Source organism: Sciurus carolinensis, chromosome 3 (genome assembly GCF_902686445.1).
Source record: "Sciurus carolinensis chromosome 3, mSciCar1.2, whole genome shotgun sequence".
Lineage (NCBI taxonomy): Eukaryota > Metazoa > Chordata > Mammalia > Rodentia > Sciuridae > Sciurus > Sciurus carolinensis.
Window position 1 is genome coordinate 58,564,267 of NC_062215.1, and position 24,130 is coordinate 58,588,396.

Here is a 24,130-nt window from a genome sequence, read left to right on the forward strand (position 1 = left end):
AGGAGTGGGGGCCAGGTGCATCAACTGCCAGGTGGCTGAGCAGGTGAGAGAGGGAAGCATGAAGACCTGGCTGGTATAAGATCTGTCATATCCCCCTGGTTCACTCAAAATATCCCCCTGGTTCACTCAAAACAACAGCAAGGATTGGAGAAGGACTGCAGTCTGTGCTTTCAGCCAACTCTGAGAGGCAGAAGCCAGACAGGGGCTGCTCTAAGGACCAAGTATTAAAGTGTGCAGGCAGGGAGAGAGGAGGAAAATTTCTTTGCCTTTCCAAGAAATACAATGCAGCCTTGGCACATGGAGGGTCCCAGAGACATAAACTGGTCACCTGTGGAACTGGCAACCTCAAGATCAAAGGTGCTGGGAGAGAACAGAGATATTAATGGGGACCAATGGCAATGACAGGATGTGGTCCTTTCAAGATGGTTTCAGATAAAATCAAGGGGAAAGGACAAGTCCCAAAGAACTCCACAATCATCATAATCTACTTTTGTGATTACACATGCATGTGGGCATGTACACACACACACACACACACACACACACACACACATACAGAGAAGTGGTCTCCCATGTAACTGCATGAGAGGTTGATATCATTAATCATTGTTTGAGGAAAAGGATAAGGAGAACACTTATTTGGAACCTAGAGTTCAAGGTTGTGTATTGTGTTAGTTTTTTGTCTGTGACCAAAGAAAAACTTAGAGGAGGTAGAGCTTATTTTGGTTCATTGTTTGGAAGTTCTCAGTTCATGGTTGTTCAACTCTATAGCTCTGAGCTGAAGATGAGAAAGAACATCATAATGGAAGTGGGTAGTGGAGGAAAGCTGCCAGCTCATGGCAGCTGGGAAGGAGAAAGGAAGCAGGAGAGGGAAAGACAGGGGACAGGGAGAGAAAATGGCCAAGGACAGAGAGTGCCCAAGGCCATGCTCCATACATAAGTCTTTTCAGCTATCAATCAAGCAATTAGATTAATATACTGTTTTAGTCAGCTTTGCATTGCAGTGACCAAAATATGTGATAAGAACAACTTTGAAAAAGAGAAGTTTATTTTAGCTCACAGTTTCAGAGATTCAGTCTGCTGTGGCCAACTCCATTGCTCTGGGCCCAGACTGAGGCAGAAGGGTGTGGCAAAGGAAAAGTATCTCAGGACATAGCAACCAGAAAGGAGAGAGAAAGAGTCCCCCCCAAAGATATGCCAAGGACAAAATGTAAACCCCAAATACATGTCCCCAGTGACCTACTTCTTCCAGCCACATCCTGCCTGCCTACATTACCACCCAGTTAGTCCAATCAAAAGAGTGAATCCACTGGTGAGATTACAGCTCTCATAATACGATCATCTCACCTCTGAACAGAACATTCTTCTATTGTCTCACGCATGAGTTTTGGGGGACAACTAATATCCAAACCATAACATTTTGCCCTGGTAGCCCAAAACTTATGTCAATCTCATAAGCTTTCCTCTATCAACCCTTTCCTCCATCATGACAGTCAAATCTTGGGAAATATTATCTCAGATATTTTCTATGTACAAACTAATTTTATAAATGATAAATAAATAGATCTAAATTATACATGCAATTGTCATTGTTTTCACTTAAAATGTATTATGAGATCATCCTTTCATATAAGGACACATAACACTTTCAGAAGCTAAATAGTGTTTGGTCAAATTGATGTATTTATTATAATTTATTTAAATAATCTGCTCTTGATAGGAACTTGTGTCATTTTCAGTTTTTGATTACTGTGAACAAAGCTTCAATTTTATATCTTGGTCCATCATTTTGTGTGCATCTGAACTTGTCCGGTTTTATTATGGACACATTCTCAGAAATGAATACACTAGATCAAAGGATATGAACATTTTATAATTGGATGTAAATTGCCAAATTTCTCCAAAGAACTTTTTCTGTAAACTGCCTCCAACGTAAATGAGAAAGACTGTTTCCTTAGTGTCCCAACACTGGATATTTCACTTTCAAAATATTTATCATCCTCACATGTTATTATTTTGAAATTGAACTTCTTTATAACATGTTCATCTATCTCTTTATATTTGTTATGCACTTTTCTTTTAATGTGCTGTTTGAGCATATCTTTGCCTAAAATTTTCTGATTTCCTTATTGTGGATAGTATCACTTTACATATCTTAGAGTTGTCATTTCCCTCAATTTATTATTCATGTTTGGACTAACATTTTTAAACTTTTAGGTAGACAAAGAAGTTGGTTTTTACTTTCTAATGTATTTTTTTGGAAATATTTAGAAAGGACTTTCCTATCCAAAATTGTATTGTCCCATTTTTATCTAGTTTCCATCCACTTTGAGTTCCTACATTTCTATATTTGATCTATTTGAAATTTGATTTAAGGAGAATTAGCTTCTTTCTCTTCTCTCCTTACCCAGTAAACCTGATGTCCCAACCCTCACTGATTCAAAAATACTACCTTTACAATGTGCTAAGTGTTCATATATCCTTGTTTATTTCTGAATTTTATTATACAGATGTCATTCTATTTCTGACCTAGTACTAAATAAAGTATACCTTCAAAGTCAGACATTTAAATTTCTGTGAGAAGCCCTCCTCAATATTAACTTCCAAAATTTTCTGAGACTTTATTTTTCAAATATGCTTAAGATCTATTCTGCTAATTTCTATTAAAAAAAAAAACTCTTGGGATATTACATTGTCATCACATTATATTATTGAAATTATGTGACACAGATTTATTAAGGAGAGTTGACTATATCTCCAGTTATCAAAGAAATTATAAATAAAGAATATATTTCCATTTATTCAAGTTTTTTGGATGAATTTTATAGATTTTAAACTTCGTCCTTGTATATTTCTATTTTAACTCCTAGACATTTTACTTTTTGGAGGCAAACATTTTTGTGTTTTTTGACAGGTAATTTTTATACATAGAGAAGTTATTGATGGCTTTGTATAACAATTTTGCAATGGTTTTAACTAAATTCTCTATAGTTTCTAAGAAGGATTTTCACTCAAATATCTTGGGTATTGAAGGTATAAATTGAGAGCTAACATAAGTATTGGTAAGTATGCATATTCTCTTCAAGCATTTATTTCTATTTCTTTTCTAACTGCACTGAACATCACTTCAAGAATAATGGAAAATTAAATATTCAGAATTTAAGGGGACACATAGATGAGAATGGTGGGAACACAAGGTTAAGAGAATAAGTCTATAAAATGAGCCCACTGAGCTGACTCCTCACATGCTTTCTTTGCCAAATATTACAGCAAGAGTACAGATATGAGTGTCACACACTCTGTCCTCTAATTCCAGGGATCATAGAAACCTCCAGGTATTTTTGGATATTGAAGGGTAGAGTTTGCTTGCATGTAGGAAACTGGGTAGGAGAAAATAACTTAATGTACAGGTTAGCTGAAAATAGCTGGGGACTGAGAAAAAATATCTTTGGGGGCTTCTTAAAAATTTTCTAACTTTAAAGGGGTTCCCTTAAAGGACCCCCTGCAGTCCCATCTGTTTCTCAGTCTCTAGGACTTTGGAGAGCCATGCCCTCTTGCTGGCCACTTGTTGCTGGACTGTGGTTTGGACCTTATCAAATCACTTGGGGCAGAGTTGGTGCTTCTCTGTGAACACAGAGCACAGTCACAAATTGCAGAGCAGGAGGCAAGAAGGAGCCCAGGAGCAGAGGTGCCCAGGAAGCCCAGTAACTGTGCCTGGCAGAGAATGCCTCACTTATGCTGGGCTGACACCAGTGACTCCATTTGACTCTGACAACTTTCTCCTCTGGAACAGTGTTCTCTGAAGATGTTGCTGATCTTCCACCAGATGGTTTGGTCCCTCATTGCCAAGGTGTACTTGCCCCATCCTTGGTTTGATCTGGTCCCACATCAGAGGGGAAGGCAGTGTGGAAAGACCCTATGTGTCAAGCTTGAGTGACTGAGAGGGTTAGAAGGAGTGGTTCTTAGGTGGAGTCTACTTGGAACCCATCATTAAGTTTACTCCATGCTCTTACTCAAGGTTTTGTTCCTGTGACAACACAAGAAAAATCAACTTACAAGAGGAAGTGTTATTTTGGATCATGGTTCCAGAGTTTCAGTTCATGGTCACTGGCTCTGTTGTTTCTGTGCCTGAGGCAGCATCATGACTGGGAGCTCATAGCAGAGGAAAGCTGCTGGTTTCAAGGGGGCTGGGAAGGAGAGGGAGAGGGAGAGTGAAGATATGGGGATGAGATCACCCTTCCTCTGCCTAGACCCCTCCTCCTCCCTTACCATCCTGTATTCCCCAAGATGACCCAATAAAGGACTAATCCATCAGGGAGGTTCGAGTTGTCTTGAACTGATCATTTCTCCCAAGTCCTACAGCCCAGGACCATGGTGAGCACCCCTGACCCACCACTAATCAATCTCCACTGGGGCCTGCAGGAAAGTGCCCCTCACCAAGCAGACCTTAGTCTCTTCTGAGTCATGGGGGTGAGCACCACTCAGCTGCCACTATTCAGTCTCCTCTGGGTCCTGGGGGTGAGTGCCCCTAACAAACCACTCCTCAGTTTCTCTGGGTCTTGTGAATGAGTACCACTCTCCCTCAAGTGCTTAGTCTTGTGACCTATCTTTTCTCCAGGGAAAAAACCCTCTGGGGACCTTTGGATTAGGAGCAATTTTTACCTGGACAGAGCAGTGTGAAATGTGGCACAGGACAATTTCCCACTATCATGGAGGACTTCCTGAGACCTGTAAAAAAAGAACCACCATGACTGAGGTAACTGAAACAATGGGTTGAGAAATCCTCCCCAAAAGATTCCAAGGGCTCTGAGTCCTGTGGTTGAGTGCCCCTCTCCCACAAGTGCTCAGACTCTAATGGTTCCTGTGGGTGAGCACTGTTCATCCCCCAGTGCTCAGTTTTCTCTGGTCCTGTGAATGGGTGTATCTCACCCACTGGCACTCAGTGTCCTGAGGGTCCTTACAGGTACTCATCCCACTCCTGCCACTGTTTAGTTTCCTCAAGGTGCTGTTTGTGAGGGCAGCTCACCCATCATTGTTCCTTCTGCACTGGGGCCTGTGAATGATGCCCCTTGTCCAGCAGTGCTTGGCCTCCTCAGTGTCCTGTGGGTGGCATTTGTAGCCCACAAGTTTTCAGTCTTCTCTGGATTATGTGGGTGAGTGTCCCTTGTTCACCACTCCTCAGTTGCTCTGGATCCTTCTGGGTGAGCACCCCTTGCCCCCCAGTGCTTAGTCTCCCCTGAGCCCTATGTCACCTGGCTCATTTGATCGAGTGCTTTTCCCTCCAATGCAAGGACTCCCTCTTTGGCCTTAGAAGACTGTCCACTACTGAGGAAAATTGGAGAAATGTGAATAGTTTCTCTCCCAAAAACTTTGCTTGGCTTTTGGTGCAGTCTTGCATACAGGCTTGTCAACAGAGCCTGCAACCACAAAACAATTGTTACTGAATCAAAATTCAAACAGCACTTTGGAACTAGATCCATCTCTCTTTAGCCACTTTTTCCACACCTTTGCTCCTATGACTGTGGTTATGGATGACAGATTTCTGAGGCCCCTCTGACCAATGGATGAAAGTCAAATTTCCAACAATTGTCAGAATCTTCTGTGACTTGAGACTGGGCCCTGTCTTTTCACCAAAGTAGAAATCCTCTAGGATCTGTGGATTAGGGGCCATTCTCACTTTGACAGGAGAGTGTGAAATTGGCAAAAGACAATTTTCCAACATCCCAGAGGACGGCTGAGACCTGGAAATACCACCAATTTCCCTCAATTACTGAGGTACCTGGTACATTGGGCTTGAGAATGGAGGAAGGAAGGACTGTATAGAGGGAAAAGAGGGGTGGGTGGGGTAGGGGTAGGGGTAAAAATGACAGAATGAACCAAACAACATTTCCCTGTGTAAATTTATGATTACACGAATGGAATGGTATGCCTTTATTCCATGTACAGAGAATCAAAATGTATCCCATTTGTTTACAAAAAAAAAAAAGATTCCATGTTTTCTGAATCCTGAGGGTGAGTACAACTTGTGCACCACCTGCCAATCTCTTCAGTGTCTGGAGCATGACCATCCCTTCTGCTCAATGCTGAGTGTCCTCTGTGACTTGTTGGTGAGAACCCCTCAGTCTCTTTTGGTTCTGTGGGTGAGTGCTCTTTGCTCACCAGTGCTAGGTTGCTCTGGGTCCTCTGTGTGCCCCTTTGCCCACAAATACTCAGGCTCCTCTGGGTCCTGCAGCCTCCTCCCAGTCTGTTTTTATTACAATTGGTCCTTGGCCATCTGATGGTGAGCCCCACCCTCTCTCCAGTGTTACTTGTTTATGAGAATACGGTGAGTGCTTTTCCTCCTGTTTCCTGTGTGCACTTGGTCTTTGTTGTTGGGCATTTCCTTTCTCATTTGTCCCTTGTAGAGCTTTTTGTGTAGTTTGTATTGGACTCTTGAGATACTGGGTGTTTGAATTTCTTGGCTGCCTCTGCAGTGTTGCATGAGTGCTCTAAACAAGTGGTGGTCCTTCATCTCCCCACTTTGTGATGATGCCTGGAGACATTTAGCTGTCCTAGCAGGGTTGTCCTGTTCTCTCACTTAGTGGATAGATTTGTGGCGGCTGACAGACTTTCTTTAGGGTGCCTTTCTGAACTGTGCAGTTCTAGCTGTCCTGAGGTTCAGAAGCCCTGAGGCAGAGATTTCCTGCACATACCCCTCAGCCTCCTTTGGCAAAGGCTGCCTCATTCCCAGAGGCCTCCCTAGGAAATGCTGGGAGCAGGGGCTCTATCCTCCTCCCAGGCCCTCTTCTTGTCCCTCCTGGGCTCTCATTTACTCTGACAGTAACTCTTGGCCTCATGGAATGCTTCCTAAGTAACCTAGACTCCTTCCCAGATTGGGGATTGTGTGTGACTTCTTCGCCTTTGTTAGTCCCAGCATTTGGGGGAAGTGTTCATCATATTCTACTCTGTACCAGGTGAATGAAGCAGCCAGAGAAGAGGAACAAAATCTCCAAGACCTAGTGGGTGAGTGGGAACAGATCTGAGTAGGATGGGACAGTGCTTGCCTACCATGTGTAAGATCCAGGGTTCCATCCTTGGCTCCACAAAATAATAATAAGAATAATAGAGATTATGTCTCCCTTTTGATACCAAATAAAAGTGTAAGACTTTCAAACTTTGAAAGACTAACCTTAGATTATGATATTTGTGGGCAATGCTATTCTAGCTAGAACAAACATCTGCTAGAACAAACATCTGATAAGTTTGGCCTTACAAATAGAGCCAAATATCCAAAACATTTCAATATGAGGGAGTATTAAGTACATTATAAATAATTAGAAATATTAGTGTGTTCTCATTCCAACTTTGCTCTTTTATATTTGACATATATTTTGTCACATACACATTGGAAAAAAGCGCTCAAGATCACAAGAGGCATTCTTTCTGAGTCAACAATTTATAATAAGAATATTACCCATATAACTTCTTTTAACTTCTACAAGCTACCTACGAGGACTACCTTTGTTCTATTGCCGAGGTGACTAAAATATAACATGACTGTTCTCCATAAATTTTATCCCAGAAAGAAGCTGTTTGCTGCCGCCAGCCTCAGGATCATCTCCAAAACCCAACACTCTCTATATTCTTTCTTTCTTTCTCTCTCTCTCTCTCATACACACACACACACACACACATACACACACACACACACACACACACACAATCTTCTCCTAACTTGTCTAGACTGACTATGGTCTCACCTGAAATTCAGACAGGTTATTTTTGATCATTATTCCTTCAGCTCCACTCCTGAAGATGCCATGGTCATGTCCTACAAATTCAAGTATGCTGCTCTGGGGTTTGGAAAATAGGGCCAGCCAACCTATTATTCTGCACCCACAATGAGGAAAACAAGAAACAGAAACAAAAACAAAGAAGCCAAAAACCAAAATAAACTTTCAATAACTGGTCCTTCTCAGGGAAGTATGCACTCCTTCCAGTTAGTCCATAGCTTCTCCCTGTCCTTCTACAGAAAGTAAGAACCATTGCACTATCTTGTCAGAATGCATTAATATTTAAGTATAAAAATGTTGTCCCAAAGCCACATAGGCTGCATGTTAACTTAAATTCATACTTCATCTTGCTGGATTTCAATGACTAACTTGATGTCTCTCTCCTGTTAGAGCTGAATATTAGGTCTGTGATGGTTTCTCTTTTTCACCATCTATTATTTTGTCATTATAGGTTTGTCTACTTCTTTTGCTATGTTGTGATACTTAAATATTTGAATCTCATTGAAGTAAATTTAAAGGAAAAATAACTCTGAGTTCTAACTACTCAAACACAAGTGTGATTTTTTTCCATGTTCTCTTTCAGTCTTTATTCACTCTGCATTTCTCACTATGCATATATAAACATGTAAATATTCTGCTTTATTTTTTGCTGAACATTCTGTCTCAGACACTTTCCATGATGCTAACTGGTCTCACTTTTAAATAGTTTATAATAACAGGGTTCTAGGTATCAAAATGCTTAATTTCAAAAGATGTTCTAATACTTATTTAATATTACTATCTTCCCTTCCGTACTTAGGTATAGAAGTTGGTCACCAACTTCAATGTGATTCTGCAAGCTGATATTTTGGATCAAATGAGAAAAATGATAACACATGTTCTTGATTTTATATATCAGTTCAATTAAGGTAAGTAGTGGGTAAGAGTTGTTTCCTTAATTATGGGTATTTGCATATATAGGTGTGTGTTAGTCATTATTATGACCAAAATATCTGATAAGCACAACTTATAGAAGGAAAACTTTATTTTGGATCACATTCTCAAAGGCTTAGTACATGGTTGACTGGATCCATTGCTCTGGGCCAAGGCAAGGCAGCCATCATGGCAGAAGGGCAAAGCAGAAGGAAGCTGCTCAGTACATGGCAGCTAGAACGCAGAGAGGGAGGGGGCCTCAGAGAATGTGAACCATCCAGGCACACTCCTACTGACCCACCACTTCCAATCACTCTCCACCTGCCTATAGTTGCCACTTAGTCAGTCCATTCAAACTAGGATGAACTGATTAGATTATAACTATCATAATCAAATCATTTCACTTGTAATATTCCTGTATTAACCCAGGAGTTTTAGGGGGATACCTCATAGCCAAACCATAACAATATGTAACAATATTACATATATGTGCACCACTTACTCTGTGTGTGTGTGTGTGTGTGTGTAAAACTTAACCACTAAACATTGAAATAGTAATTGTAATCTAGTCAAATTTGTTTTGCTTGTTATCTTAGATGCTTTTTCAATTTTTTTTTTCACTTCAGTTGTTCTTCAATAACCACAAGGTACACATACAAGAAAACCAATTGGCAAATAAACAATGCAAATCCTGTTAATCTCCATTTTAAAAACCAAAGAGTAGGAAATGAAAATATCCAATAAAAGTAGAAAATATGTTCAATATCACAAGTAGTAAGAAAAATGCAAATCAGTGTGAGAAAACATTTTTCCCCCTTAGATTGGAAAAAATAGAATCTGATGATATGAAGTGTTGGTATAAGAAAAGTAGACACTCTCATTTCTTGCTGACAAACACTTGGATTGGTTAAGACACTTTAAAAGGTAATTTTATAATATCTACTATATCTGCTCATTAAATTGTGCAATCTTCTGACCTAGCAGTTCCACTTTTCAAAGAAACACAAGTTCAAAAACTCCCAGTTGCTGTTTTCAATGATGGTTATTATAGCTTGGTTTGCAATGGAACTGACTCAAATGTGCAACAGTTGGTGAACAGTTAAATAAAAATAATGAAAGAATCTTCAACACACATTATTGATTAAAATAAAAAAAATCATAGACCAATATATGATATACAAATTTACTTTAAAATAGTAATAATCACTTGCTAAAATGAATATAAGTATGAAATTGCTGACAAAGATTTAATTATGGTGACATAGCATCTGTGTAGTTCAGTGCCTGTGGGGAAGGTAATTCCTTAGCCCCATATTGTGCAGCTCTCTGTGACCACAGAAACTTCTGTGTTTGGGAATCCTTGACTCCATACTCATGAAAACTAAAAATGAGCTGTTCACCATCTTTGTATGTGGGCAGGTTCTACACTGTCTAATGGAACTGGTATTGGGAAGGTCACAACATATTCACAAGAAATTCTCAAATAGTAAGTGTGAAATTCTAATATGTTAAGAAATGATATACCCAGGGAGAATGCCACAAACCTGAGTGGAAAGCACAGTTTACAAATCATGGTCCCTATATCCCTACCACAGGGATGGGGACACTCCATTCTCCTTTTTTGCATTCATCAGTCACCCATCTCTTGAATCTGGATTGCCTAGGAGGCTAGTTTTTCTGTCACAAAAGAGGCTTGAAATGGACTTATACATTTGGACTTGCCCTCTTATGGCTTTTGGGAAACCTGTTTGGCTATTATGTGAATTGGTTCACACTAATCTGATGGATACTAAAAGGTCATCCTCAGACACCCCAGCCAATAGTCATACAGCTCGAGCCTTCAGTCTGTCAACTGCCAGATATTAGACTGAGGCCATCCCAGATCATCCAGTCACAAGCTGATCTGCCAGCTCACCCCAGATGCATGAGTGAGGCAATCAGAAACCAGTAAAGACAGTCCAGACTAGAGGAACTGCCTAACCAACCCACAGAACTACAAGCTAAATTAAAAAGGTTTAAGTCACTAAGTTTTGGGAAAGTGTGCTATTCAGCAAAAGCTAGCTGAAGCAGGATTGATCACAGGGTCTCCCCTTCACAATTCCATTTTAAAGGCAAAAGATAATTTTTCCTTTGAGATGAAACCATAGCATCCTGTGGACACCCCATTGGACACATGTTCCTGTAACCTTTCCTTAATTTTGTACCCAAAGTGTCAATACTTGAGTAACCAGGATAATTTCATTTGTTTATTTTATTTGCCATCTTTCTCTTAAATTTACTCTTGGCTAAAGCATCCAAGATCTAATAAAAAATATCTTAAGTTGTAAAAGAAATTTTAATTATCCTATAGTTTGCAAATTGTTAATCATGCTAGTAGGTCCCACAGGAAAAAGAATGAATTGTTCGTACTATGGTAATTTATCCCTCTGTGCAGTAATGACCTCCTTAATGTCTGCCTTCTCATAAGATACTAAGCTCTTTGAGGGAATCTGTGTGCCTTGTTCATTACTGTTTCCCCAGAACCTAGCACAGTGTTGGTCTCTAGTAGACACACAATAACTATCTATTGAAAGTACAATTTTTGGAGTAATTAATTCTATGGAGTGGAGTTAGAAGGTTCTATAGAAGGTGACATTTCACTTAAGTCTTGAGAATGAGAAGAATCTTTCAAACTCATTTGAAGGGCCAAACATAACAACAAAGGAAATAATATGAATGGAACCAGAAAGCTGCTCAGAAATATTGAGAAAATTAAGTGCAGTGTCTGCCTGGGGTTAATTTGCTTATTATCTGATAATTATAAACCTTAATGATGTGCAAGGTAGCTATAAATATTTGATTTTTCTGGAGTTTCAGGTAGGACATACTTTATTCAGTTATACCAATAGACTTACCAACACGATACTTGGCTATAAAGCGAGTGGTTGCATATTTGAAGGAAGGATGCTCAATAAGATAAACAGCAGGATAAGGGAGACAAAGAAGTCTGATAGAAATTTTAAAATGTCTTTCTTTTATGTAAAGAGCATGTGTTTTGTTCTCTTTGCTGCTATGGAGTCAGTGATGCCTTCATATTCTTCATTTCATCAACCAAGATTAGTAAGACAGGTTTAGGAAACACTCTAAAGCTTAGTGTTATAGCTTTGAAAACACACAAATAAATTGCATATAAAATTGAATTACATGCAGCTTTCTGAGTAAAATGTACATTAAACAATTCTCCAGAGCTATGACCAAACAAGAGGAAATAAATTTTCTTTCTGAATGGATGTGTTTACTGTCATTTTCATCATTGGTTACCCTTACTATTTAGCTTATTTATTCTCTTAAGAATGCTGTTTCTACCCCTGTAATTTAGGTTCTACAGATGTCAGGTGATTCCGCTTCATCCTGCTTATTTGAATGAAAATTTGAGTCACCTCTCTTGGTTTGATAACCAGGAATCAACCTTGTGGCTTCCATGTCTGGCCACCAAAGCACTCTGCTCTCTTCAATGAGCAACACAGAACAGCTGCATAAGGATCTCCCACCTGAACCATGACCTACTGATTGTCCACAACTCAAGGGAAACAAAAATAATAGTTAACCTCACATGGGGTAGACATTAGTCTTAATGCTTTGAATATGTTTTCTCATTTAAACCTTTTAGCAGTCATCTTGGGTATTATTATGGCAATTGTATAAAAAGCCATTTTCTGAGTTGAACTTCTTTTTTAAGGTTAGTGAAGGAGAAAGCCAAGATTTAAACCCAGCTTCTGGCTACATGGGTCAAACTTTTCCCACTTAACCATTTTAGTTCTCAGGAGGAACATCTATTACATAAAATCAAAACCAAAATCCATTATTTGTGTTTTTGCTTGTTTGGTGTTTCCTAATATTATTTCTTTAGTTAAAGGCACTGGAATGCTCAATTTTTAATATCACAGATTCCTGAGTCTTAAAATCATTAGCCATATGAAGTATAGGACAAAAGTTTGGACATGTGTTAAGTCATCCCAATCAAATGTTGAGAAGGGCAGGACTAAAGGGAAACAATGTCTTCACCACTGGAAATAACAATTATTAGAGCTTCCTAAAACCCTATAATTTTGATATTTCAACTCTACCATATAAAATTCTGATATTCATTGTACTTGTCTTTTTGTCAATTAACTTATGAATTGGTGACTTTGGGAATAAAATTTATAAGCTTATAGGCACAAGAATCCACAAGGGTCTTGTTATTCATCGTATTTTCTCTTTTACTTGTTTCTCCCTTTCTCCTGCCTGTCACCACCACCTCTGTGTCTGGGTATAGCCTCCCATCCAGCCTCCCAGCCTGACTGTGGAATAGATCCATTTCTCTTGAACCTTCCTTCCTGACCCTGTTCTGGTTGTTTCACATCTATAATTGACTTATATAAACTTATAAATTAATAACATTGACATTACCTTAATATAATGAAACATCTGAATTAAGAAGTCAGTCCTGGAATCTTCAAAAATAAGGGTACACCCCAAGTGAGAGGTTGTGTTGTGAAGGTCATAAATGATGTCATAGGAATCTTCTCTATTTTTTGGACCAAATAAATGATTTCTTTCTTGAGCTCCTTTCTTCATATGGCAAATCCTCTGACATCTTTTTGACATGCTATTATTAGCAGAAAGGAAAAGATTAATATTTGTGGCTAAGAAAACATAAGTCAATAAGATTATATAGAGGAAAATGAGGGGTGGGGCGGGGTTGAGGGTGAGGAAAGGAAAGATAATGGAATGAGACAAACATCATTACCCTATAAACATGTATGATTATACAAATGGTGTGACTCTACATCAGGTACAAGCAGAGAAATGAAAAGTACCCCATTTGTGTAGAATGAATAAAAAATAGAAGTAAAATAGTCAATAAGAATATAGTATACAAAGAACCAGTTGCCAAACTTTTAACATGGAAAATCTTGTGAGAGGAGTAAGAACATCTAAAACATTTATATACAAAAAGTCTTTTTCTCTCCATTTTATTCTGCACAACTGATATTATATTGGTATTCATGAAAAATATGTTCATTATGTGGCTAGTCACAGGTAGGATATTTCAGACAGAATTTATCATTTGACTTCAAACTTGAACAAAACTTTTCCATTAATCTTATTTATAGTTTCTTTGCAGTTATGGTGCACTTATTATTTATAATGGAGATGAATCATTAAATGCATCTTCCCCCCAATCTTTACTCTGGCTAGTTCAAGTTCTCAAAACATAGTCAAAATCAGGTGTTCACATCATCTTAATGCTAGGTAATTTTAACTGAGGCCCAATGGTCATTAATGGTCCAGGGACAAGGTTTACAGATTGGCGTCCCCAGACATACAAAAATGTTTAGGTACATGTGTATATATTTTTGTGGGACAAGTGTTAATAGCGATTATTATATTCTTACAAGATTCTCAATCTAATTTCTCCTCACTTCCTGAAATGGTTAGGATACATTTTTTCTTGCTGTATGTGACAATGCTTTAAATTTCTTTTTTCTCATTAAATCATTCAACCACATTTTCATGTAGTTCCAACTCTTTTGATTTCCTGGTTATTTTTACTAATATCTCAAGGGACCTCTACTTTGTACCTGAGTGTTTCCTGTCTGGAATGCAGTCAAGAAGGTGGATTAGTCATTTTGCAGTTATGAAGTTAAAGCCATGAGTACATAAAGGTTCACATGAAAAGAGCACAGTGGGAAGAGAGAAGCAACCTGTGGCACTGATGATATCATGAAGCCACCCCACCAGCACTGAACTGCCAACCTTTGGACTTGTTACTTGTGAATAAGAAACCTTTATTTCCTTAAGCTACTATGTTTTTATTATGTGCAGCCAAACACAATTACTAAAGGATTAATGTACATGTATTATACACATACATGTTATATACATGTGTGCACACACAAATATCTGTTTTTAAAGTTAATCATGATAATCCCATGAGGCTGTCCCCTACCTTATTTGTTTCTATATCTTTCTATGCCATTTGAGTAAGTGGCATCACTGCCCACCCAGCTGCTCAGAGTTTAGGCTGGAAGTTTTGAAAGACAATGGACATTTTGAGTTCCCATGCCTGGAGTATAGGTACCACTGGAACAGTTCCAAGGGATGAGACTGAAAGAACAGACAGAGGCAAGACCCCAAAGAGCACTATCATCTATACTAGGTAGCTTAGATCTATTCTGAGGAGGAGACTTTAAAAAAATTTGACTGGGTAAAGGCATAAGATTTTCATGTTAGGATGATCTCTATAGCATAAGAGAAGGCAATAAGGACTGGAGCAAGTCTCGATGTGGAGAGAGTATGCTAAGAGGCTATAGTAACTGTCTGCAGGAAAAATAAACTAAGGTAGTAAAATGGGAGAGCAAGACTGGATTTGTGACGTTCTCGCAAAGAATATTTGGAAAAACTTACCCACTAGACAAGGAGAATGAAGAACTGGCATTTCTATGGAGGATTTTCTAGGGTGGGTGATAATGCCCTTACAGAGATGAGGAATATAGGAAAAGAAATTTGGTGGATACAGGAAAAGATAATTGCTTCATATATCTCATAAATTTTCATAGCTACTCTAAGAACTGCTTGATCTCTGAAAAGTGTTATGAATAAGAAGGTGAATGTGAATTCAATTTAAAAGACTTCTCTCACTGAAAGGCACACTTATAAGTGGAACTCACCCCAGTTCATTTTAGAGTCATGTGTGAACTGAATATGCTGACAAAGTTATTCTTCAATGAATTATTATTTGTAATATAACATATACATGTATAATAGTCATTTTAGGTTAATAACTTTTTGTATTGATATCACCTCTATCATAAAGATAAAGCATTTCAAAAATTAAATTTAATTCATCTTTTGTTCCATAGTGACACTAAACCTAAGGACTTCTCTAACTCAAATTACTGTATCAGAAAATAGGAACATAAAATAGTGCAGCTAGTTGTTCCTGTGCATGTCTTATATCTTGGCTAGCAGTCTACCAACTCCTTGGGCGGGGGGAAACATCTTGTACACAGTGTTGTACTCCCACAGTACTTGGCACAATGATAAAAGATGTTTAATAATATTTTTTGGTAAATGAAAGAAAAAAATGAAAAAGGCAAAACACTTATTGGCATATATAGTGGTAGCTATCAGGACATAAACAAAGGCAACAATAGTTAGGCAGGATCCATCTAGAATATTACAATTAAGTATATTGTAAGCAGTGTATTTTAAATCAGCTGCAACTCAAATTCAGAAAGTTCAGTGTAAGTGCTTTGGCTCTCATTATTTAATCCACCCTTGAAGGTAAATACTATTCCTCAGGCTACAGAGTGGTCTGATGCTTTCAGAAAATGGGTACGTATTCACTCTTCATTCAACAAATATTAATTGGAACATCATATTTTTCTTAACTAGAACTTTATGTGCTACCATAAAGAGTTGCAAGAAAATATTGTAGTGAATTTCTCACACAGCTAACAAGTATGTATGTAAACAGAGTGGTCAAACACTAACTTAATGCAAAGGATTATTAAATCTGTCTTTCCAGATATGATTTAAAAATAAAACTTTTCTTATATGTTTTTTGTAGTCTGCAGAGGATATACTTGTAAAGAAAAATCAAATAAAGTGGTATTTTAAAAAGTATTTAAAAGAGCATATGAATGCCCAGTTTCCACAACTGTGTAATTCACAAGGAAGCATGACTTAAAGTGCACTATATGGCACTATATGTACAAACATAAATATTCATCACGCACATACATGTACATGATCTCGCACATACATGTACATGATCTCTCACACACATACATTTCACATATGTGTGTATGCAAACTATACAAAACATGTTCTTACCTAAGATTTTCAAGGTCAAAAACACGATTCAGAAAGCAACCAATATAGCTGGTACACTTCTTCACAGCTCTTGGATTGGTAATAAGTGGTTTACTTCCAGCCCTCTTCTCTGAATCTCAGCATCATTCTCTAGCCAGTGCTTAATCAGAAATACTCCTGTTAGCTCATTCCTGTGAGTTTCTCCAAAGACAGCCATCTTTTTTATAGGTTCTTCAGTAATCTGATGAGAGGTCATTTTACCAATAGCCTTACCTGATTTCTGCAATTCAAAAGAGAGGAGATCAAAGGAAGCTTAACATTCTAAGAAAAGTTTAGAAATTTAAATTTAAATAGAATTTAAACAAAGTGCAAAGCACAGAGTTCCCTTGGGTGGAGGACTTTAAACCTCTCCTGTTACAAGCTCTGTATATTATGTGGACACTCCTCTCTTTAGCTCTGTCCTTTACCATATTTGGATTAAAATATGCAAAGATCACCAGAGATACAGTTGTTAACTTCTAATTCCCTTGAATGGTCAGTAGATCAAAGTACAATAATAAATTGGCCTCTCCTACCAGTACAAAAAGTCTGTTTTTTCTTCACCTCGGATGCCATCCAACAAGGCTTTCATGATCATTTGTAATAATAAAAATAGTTCAAAAAGTTCTAATCTGTCAAAATTTCAAAAATTAAGAAGTGACTCATTTAAGATTTGTTTCCACTGGCATTAAAAATAAATATCTAAAGTGAATCCAGCCATTTTTCATGACATGAGTGCATTGAGTCTCATGTCTATAAACAGTCAAAAACAGATACTCAGAGCTGCCTCTTGAACCAGCACCCTTTCTCATGGAATGCTTTTTCAGAGAGACACAGAGAACCAATCTGTGATTACTAAGTCTTGAAATGCTACTTTGAAACATCCCTTAGTTTCTCTCTCATGATGTTTTTGTTTATTCTCTGTCAATTTCCTTAGGAATTTTGCCTAAATACCACAGGAAAAGCAACTCTTAGTAATTTTCAAGTCCTTTTAATGCACAAAAATGTCTTAGAATCTACTATATATATTAACACATGACATGAATTTATAAAGACATGGCCTCATTTACTGAAAGCAAGTTCTTTCCACTGGAATGAGTGGTGTGAAACAGGGTCTTTTTAGAAGAAATCACCCAGAATGCTGCGATGATTATATGCCTTTGGAGAGAAATGACTCTGAGCCAAATCTGATTTGATTTTATGCTTGATCAACCAGAAAGTCAAATATGTTCAATTATTAAAATTCTCTATTTTAGAATTATCAGGTTGTTTTACAGGAGTACAAGAATAATTCATTACAACTGTGGAGTACTTAAATGTATTTTGTTCTTCCACATATATTAGTTCAATTTACTCATATACCCACTTTGTAAAACAGGATAGTTAGGTATCGACATCCCCATTGGAGGAATAAAAGAAAGAGAGGTTAAACAACCTGATTTAGTTTACACAGCTACATAAGAGAAAACTAGGCCTGGGGCCTATGGTTCTGATTGAAGTTCAGTGCTTTCTCACAGAGCAGTAGGGTGCCTCTTTGTTATTTTTTGTCTCCTCTGAAGTTATACTTTTGCTGTTTCAGAATTCACATAAACAACCACTACAGTGTACTCAGGAAATAAGCAAGCTCGTAAATAATATATATGATGGAAATATGAAATACAATATTTAATTAACCAATTTCCACATTTTTCCTTTAAAAGACCATAATGCAGAGATAAATAAAAATAACAAAATCTAAATTTAAAAGTTAAAATTACTGTTCTAAGTCAAAGCCCTGCAGCCTTTGGTTTTTTGGCACATATTAGTGCACACTTGACACTTCACTGTGAAGATGATGAAAACACAGGGAAATGTAAACAGATGACACTTGTAATGCTACTTTGGTTTCAAGAGTAGTAAATATGGTAAATTATTACCACAACTATGTTCTGTTTCTTTCCTTGCTGATTTGTACTTTGTTCTACCATTTGCCCTAGTCTCTCTGGAAATGCTGCTTCAGTTATTTATGTGTAGCTGTCACAAATGACTTGCATTATGAGACTTGTTTTATGGAATTTTAACAGATCAGCATTTTCAAGCACACTTCACATTCATAAAGTTTCTGTTACATGTCCAAGTGAATAACTTATCTGAAAGTAAATGAACTGCAGTAATTCCTTCTTATACTTACCTTGCATATTGTGTATAGTGTCTTCTGTGGAAAGCTTTCTTAGAAAAAGAAGAGTATTTCCTTAGAACTAGAGCAAAAGAGGCTTTTCATACTCTTATACCAACTTAACTTCCAAAACATTTTTAACTCCCTGTCTTCCAAAGCACACTTGAGTTTAGACCCTTGCAAAAACTATGCAGTTTTATTAGTTCTTTTTTGAGGGCTTAGAAAACTGACAGTATATAAAGTGAAACCTTTTTCAGTTGTCACTATCTCACTATTAAGTTGAATACTTAATGCTTTGAAGTAGGGTTAAGTACAATAACTTCCAGCACTACAAGGGTTTTGTGCCAATGGAGGTGACTGATTTGGTAATAAATAGAATAATGTATTTTAAAACAACAGGAGAGCTAATTTTTACTTCATATGCATGGCTACCCAACAGATCAATGTAAGCAATTTTGTAGGAGACAGATTTAAGGTGGGCTCATTTCTTAGTAGGTATGATTGGAGAATAAGGAAGGTTTTCTGTTCAATATTATGAAGTATCTCATACATAATGTGACTGTCCAGGAGTCATGCAACCAAACTACTCTTACCACTTTATTGTTTTCCTTTGTGGCCCTGTGGCTGTCACCCATTCTGATCAACCTTTCACATGAAAATAAATGAATGATAACCAGAATGAGACTATTTTGGAACAGATAAGTTTATATACTGCTAGCAAAAGTCGGGGTTTGTGGTGTACACTTGTAATCCCATTGACTCTGAAGGCTGAGGCAGAAGAATAGTGAGTTCAAAGCCAGTCTAGGCAATTTGACAAGGCCCTAAGCAACTCAATGAGACCCTGTCTCAAAGTAAAATACAAAAGAGGGCTGGGAATGTTGCTCGGTGGTTAAGCATCCCTGAGTTCAATCCCTAGTACCAAAAACAAAAACAAACAAAACTGATAGCAAAGATTCCATATCGCTCATGTCTGCATTCCTTAAAGATAGAGCACAGGATATTGCTCCTCCTGGGCTTAAAGTGTTTTTGATGAGAAATCTTTTTTTTTCTTTTTTTTTTTTTTTTTTTTTTTTTTTTAGGAGTGGGTGTTATACGTGTGTATATGTATGTTTGTATGTATATATCAGGTCAAAATCAGCTTCCTTGATCTTCACATTTTTAGTAAGTCCCTAATTGTAACTATGATGAATAACAAGTCTTCTCAGATATTTTGGTATTTGAAATATTCTTGCCCAATTAGAAAGATGAACCTCTTCCCTCAAAACTTATTCCTTACCCTGGCATTCAAGGTCTACTATTATTTGGTGTCAGTCTATTTCTAATATTATCTCCAAACATTCTCATTTGATCTATTTCTCAAAGAAACCAGGAATATGTTTTATTGTCCCATAGTTTTAGACTTTTATTAACAATCTTCCCCCATCTCTCAGCTCTCTACCTCTTCCTTTCACCAGTCTCAGCCTTTGAAGAGCAGAAAATATGGTTAAAAAAAGAACATGGTCTTTGAACTCAGATCTAAAATTATTACAATGGGCCTATAGTAAGTACCCAATAAATGGCAGCTACTATTATGAAATAAGGCCTAACATTTATGGAGCACTTACTGTGTGTTACATAGGACTGTTCATTTTCACAGTATTTTTAGGGAAATTAGGGAAATATTGATAGTGCTATTTAATGAGGAAAGAAATGTAGGTATAGAGGGTTAAGTTATCAAAAATCACAGGCCCAAGAACTCAAGAGCTCAGAGGTGGTGCACCATTCTGCTTCCTTTGTTGAATATCTCTGTGGCTCATGTGCCCTTTTGCTCCAGCAGCACTAGCTCTGCCTTACTGATTGCTCTCTGCCTTGCACAGGTGTCACCCACACACAGGCCTCTCCTACCAACCTCCAGGGGACTGTGCACACCACACACTGGGCTCTACATTGTACTGTGAGGCAAATTTGGCATCATGATACCTGATGGGCCATTTCATAGGACTGTGCAGCAGTCAATGATGGCCCACAACCCAACAGTGGGGCTCCAAATCAGTAGAGTGTCAAAGCCTGCCTTTCCAATGCAATAAAATAGGCTAGATTACAGAAGGCATGCCATGTCCAGTTACGAGCTGTGTGTGTGCACATATGTGTGTGTCTGTGTGGCACCCACATGTGCACATCCTAGGCTGCAGTGCTGATGTGCTCTGCACTTCTCTGCCCAGGTCATCCAAGCCTCAGGCACTGGCCTGATCCTTAGCCCAAGTCTGTTCCACCAGGTGGTCCACTCTGTAAGACCACCACCCAGGAGCCCCAGAGCTGGTACACAGGCCCTGAGCAGAGTCATCTGCATTTCTTAGGACCTGCAGCACTGGGAGCTAGAGGAAGCCTGCAGGTCCCTTGGGCTCAGCTGGACATGGAAACCAGAGAGAAGAGCAGAAGCAATGCTTGCACTGGGTGGTGGGTCCCAGCTGGGACCCACTCCAGCAGTTCCAACCCCAGGACCCTCCCCACAGTCACAGCTCTACCCCACCATTAGCCCTTTGAGTGTCTGTAGAGACCAGTGGGATACCAGTCCCTTTGTCAAACACAGAAAAGGGACAGTGTGAGGTCTGCTCAGTCAGGAGTCCAATCAGATTACCTTCTAAATGAAGTACATTAAGGACTTTTTGCTGAGGGGAGTGGGCAGGTCCCAACTGAGGACCAGGTAAGTCCTGCTGATCTCCAAAGCATGCATGTTGGACAGAGGGCCCAGGATCTGAACATCACCTGCAGGAGAAATGAACTGCATGAACCACGTGAGCACCAACCCCGGCTTCCTCGGGCTCAGCCACAGAGTAGTGCTGGGCTCCACTGCCACTCAAGAAGGCCAACAAACCCAGGGTTGTGCTTTCAAAGCCAGAGCATAATGCACCACTAGAGAGTTCAGTTACTTTTGTTTCTAATATGAACCAGTTTACAAGACTGTCATCCAAAAGTCTTTCAGTTTCTGCCAGAAGGGGAAAGGATTTGCCCAGAAGGTATCAGTGTTTTCCCAGCACGAAACTCCCACTGTACCGGGAATGTTCACAGGAAGTATCAGTAACCTGCACCGGCACCAGGCAGCCCTGTGGACATTGCTGGAGCTAACAACCCACCCTGGCTGCTTTCCCCATCATGTGCCCTCAAGGCACTTGAATCACAAGTCAGCTCCTACAACTGCTGCTCTTCCTCCCCCAGACATTCTGTGTAGATTTGCAAGTACCATGAGTTATGCCTATGTGCTTGAGCAGAGGCATTAACAAGCAGAAACCGTGATAGAGTATTTGCAACCAGAGACATCTGGCATGCCTCTCCTCTGATCTCACCTTCTGAAAAATGAGGTGAGGTGCTAGAGATCTATAATGGAATTTATGGGAGATTCTTGAAGAGTAGAGGCTTTCCAGACCTGTGGCCCCTTTAATTGTGAAATGAAATCTTGTGAGGTTCCAGTTAGAATAGCACATAATTAGAATGGTTGAACCATCCCTAGGACCTCTCTGTACCCTTAACAATATTCAATTGCTCCCCCTTTACTCAGCTGCAAGCAAGGAATTGAACAGTCACATGGAAACAGCACAAAATAAGACTAGTTTTCATTTCATGAGCAAACAGCACACTTTAGATGGAACGCAGATCTGATCTAGGATCATCCTGGCAAGCGGATTGAATTTCAAATAGGAGTCAGCATGTACCAGAAAAGTGCAGTGGCAGAGGCAAAGGAGCAGAGTGGGGGCAGCCCAGGACCCTGGCCAGCCTCCCTCAACCCACACGTGTCCACACCCAGAGGTCCAAGCAAGGACACTAAAGAGGGGAGACATGGGAAACCCACGCCAAGCTCCCAAAGCTGAATCTGGGGAGTCCCAGCAGCTCCCAAGGACAGAGGGCAAGACACAGCTGAGGAGCAGTGTGAGGGCAGAGGCGGAGTCTGATCTCAGAGAAAGGGGAATAGAAATGCTTATTTCACTCCAAGGCAAGAAAAAGAACCCAGTTTTTTTGAGCAGGAAGCCCCTGGAGTGAGACTTTTGAGTCTGGAGGACTTTCTGCATCACCCTGGGGAAGCGACCACAGATGTTCAGGCAGTTGCCAAATGCTTGCCCTGGGGCAATTTCCATGGTGGGACCCAGCAGCCACTTAGTGGTGCTACCCTCACTGGAGGCCTCTGAGAAGGCCTCCCTGGATCCCCATCCTGTGGGTCAGGGCAAGATGGATGAGAAGGGGAGAAGACACCATTGCTTAACTACTCCCATAATTAAGACAGTGCTTTCAGGAAAAAGCAGTCTTGGTAACTAAAAAATAATAATAATTATATAGAAACATACATATGTTTACACATGCACATATATCACTGTGTGCATATGACTACACATGTATGTGTACATACACTGTATGTGTGTATATGTACATTATATGTGTGTATGCACATACTTTTCATTCAGGTGTTTTGCCTCCAAGGTCATTATCTTAGGTATGGAGCAAGATGACAGTAAATTTCAAACAGGAGTCGGTGTGTTCAACCTCAAAATGCAGAAATGGAGCCCAGATCTTTCCGGATCACACAATCACCCTAGGTGAACTGGACTCCAAGTCTGGGTCTTCTGATTCCAAATTCTGAGCCTTGTTCCACCAACCTGAGCACACCATGACCACCCCAGGAGATGTCTCTCCCTCAAGGAAACCTGAGGTTGGGATGGAATCTGTAGAACTGGATGTGGAGTGCTGTGAGAGGAGCACAGGAGAGGCTGCCCTGCAGCTTTGCTCCAGGTGCACAGGGCCACGGTGAGCTGGCCACCATGCACACCCAGCCTGCGATCTGGGATTTCCCAGCACAGACAGTCTACACGTAAAAGCTTGCTCCACCAAGAGGCAAGGTTGGAAAGGCCCCTGCCTGGGAAGACTCATCAGCCTGTGTTGCTCCTGACTCTTCTGCTCATCATGATGACCTTTATGCAGCAGGGTTTCATTGGGTGTGTGACATGTGTGAAGCGAGTTGCACCTTCTCCCTGTGCCCAGTTTCTGACTGAATTCCTAGGTGTCTGCCCTGAGCGGACAGACTACATCTCTCTATTGACTCAGTCTCCCTCTAGGTAGAAGAACTGCCCTTCCTCAGCACTCCAGAAACTCTTGTCCTGTAAGACTGATCTGCAGCAAGGAATCTCTCCAGTATCACCTGGAGTCATTTCTCCATTATGAAAGCCTCTATGTTCTAACCCTTAAAGCAAGGTAGAGTGTGGACAGGGCGCTGGGCATGGTGCTGGCTGAGGAAGAAAGACAGTGACTGGGGAGTCAGAAGTCAACCTGCCCAGGACACGGCCTTCTATTCCTGTTTATTGAGCATCCCTGCTGGTCTCTAAGGTCTCCTGGAGGTAGAGGTGTTCCAAGGGCTTGGGTGCTACCTCAGGCAGTTGTGCAGAGC

General features: G+C 39.5%; 2 pseudogenes; both read right to left on the reverse strand.

Moving 5' to 3' along the window:
• LOC124979392 (myomesin-2-like) overlaps positions 1-24,130 on the reverse strand; it is a 347,584-nt pseudogene that overhangs the window by 293,204 nt on the left and 30,250 nt on the right.
• LOC124981148 (aspartoacylase-like) lies at positions 4,105-16,782 on the reverse strand (annotated as a pseudogene).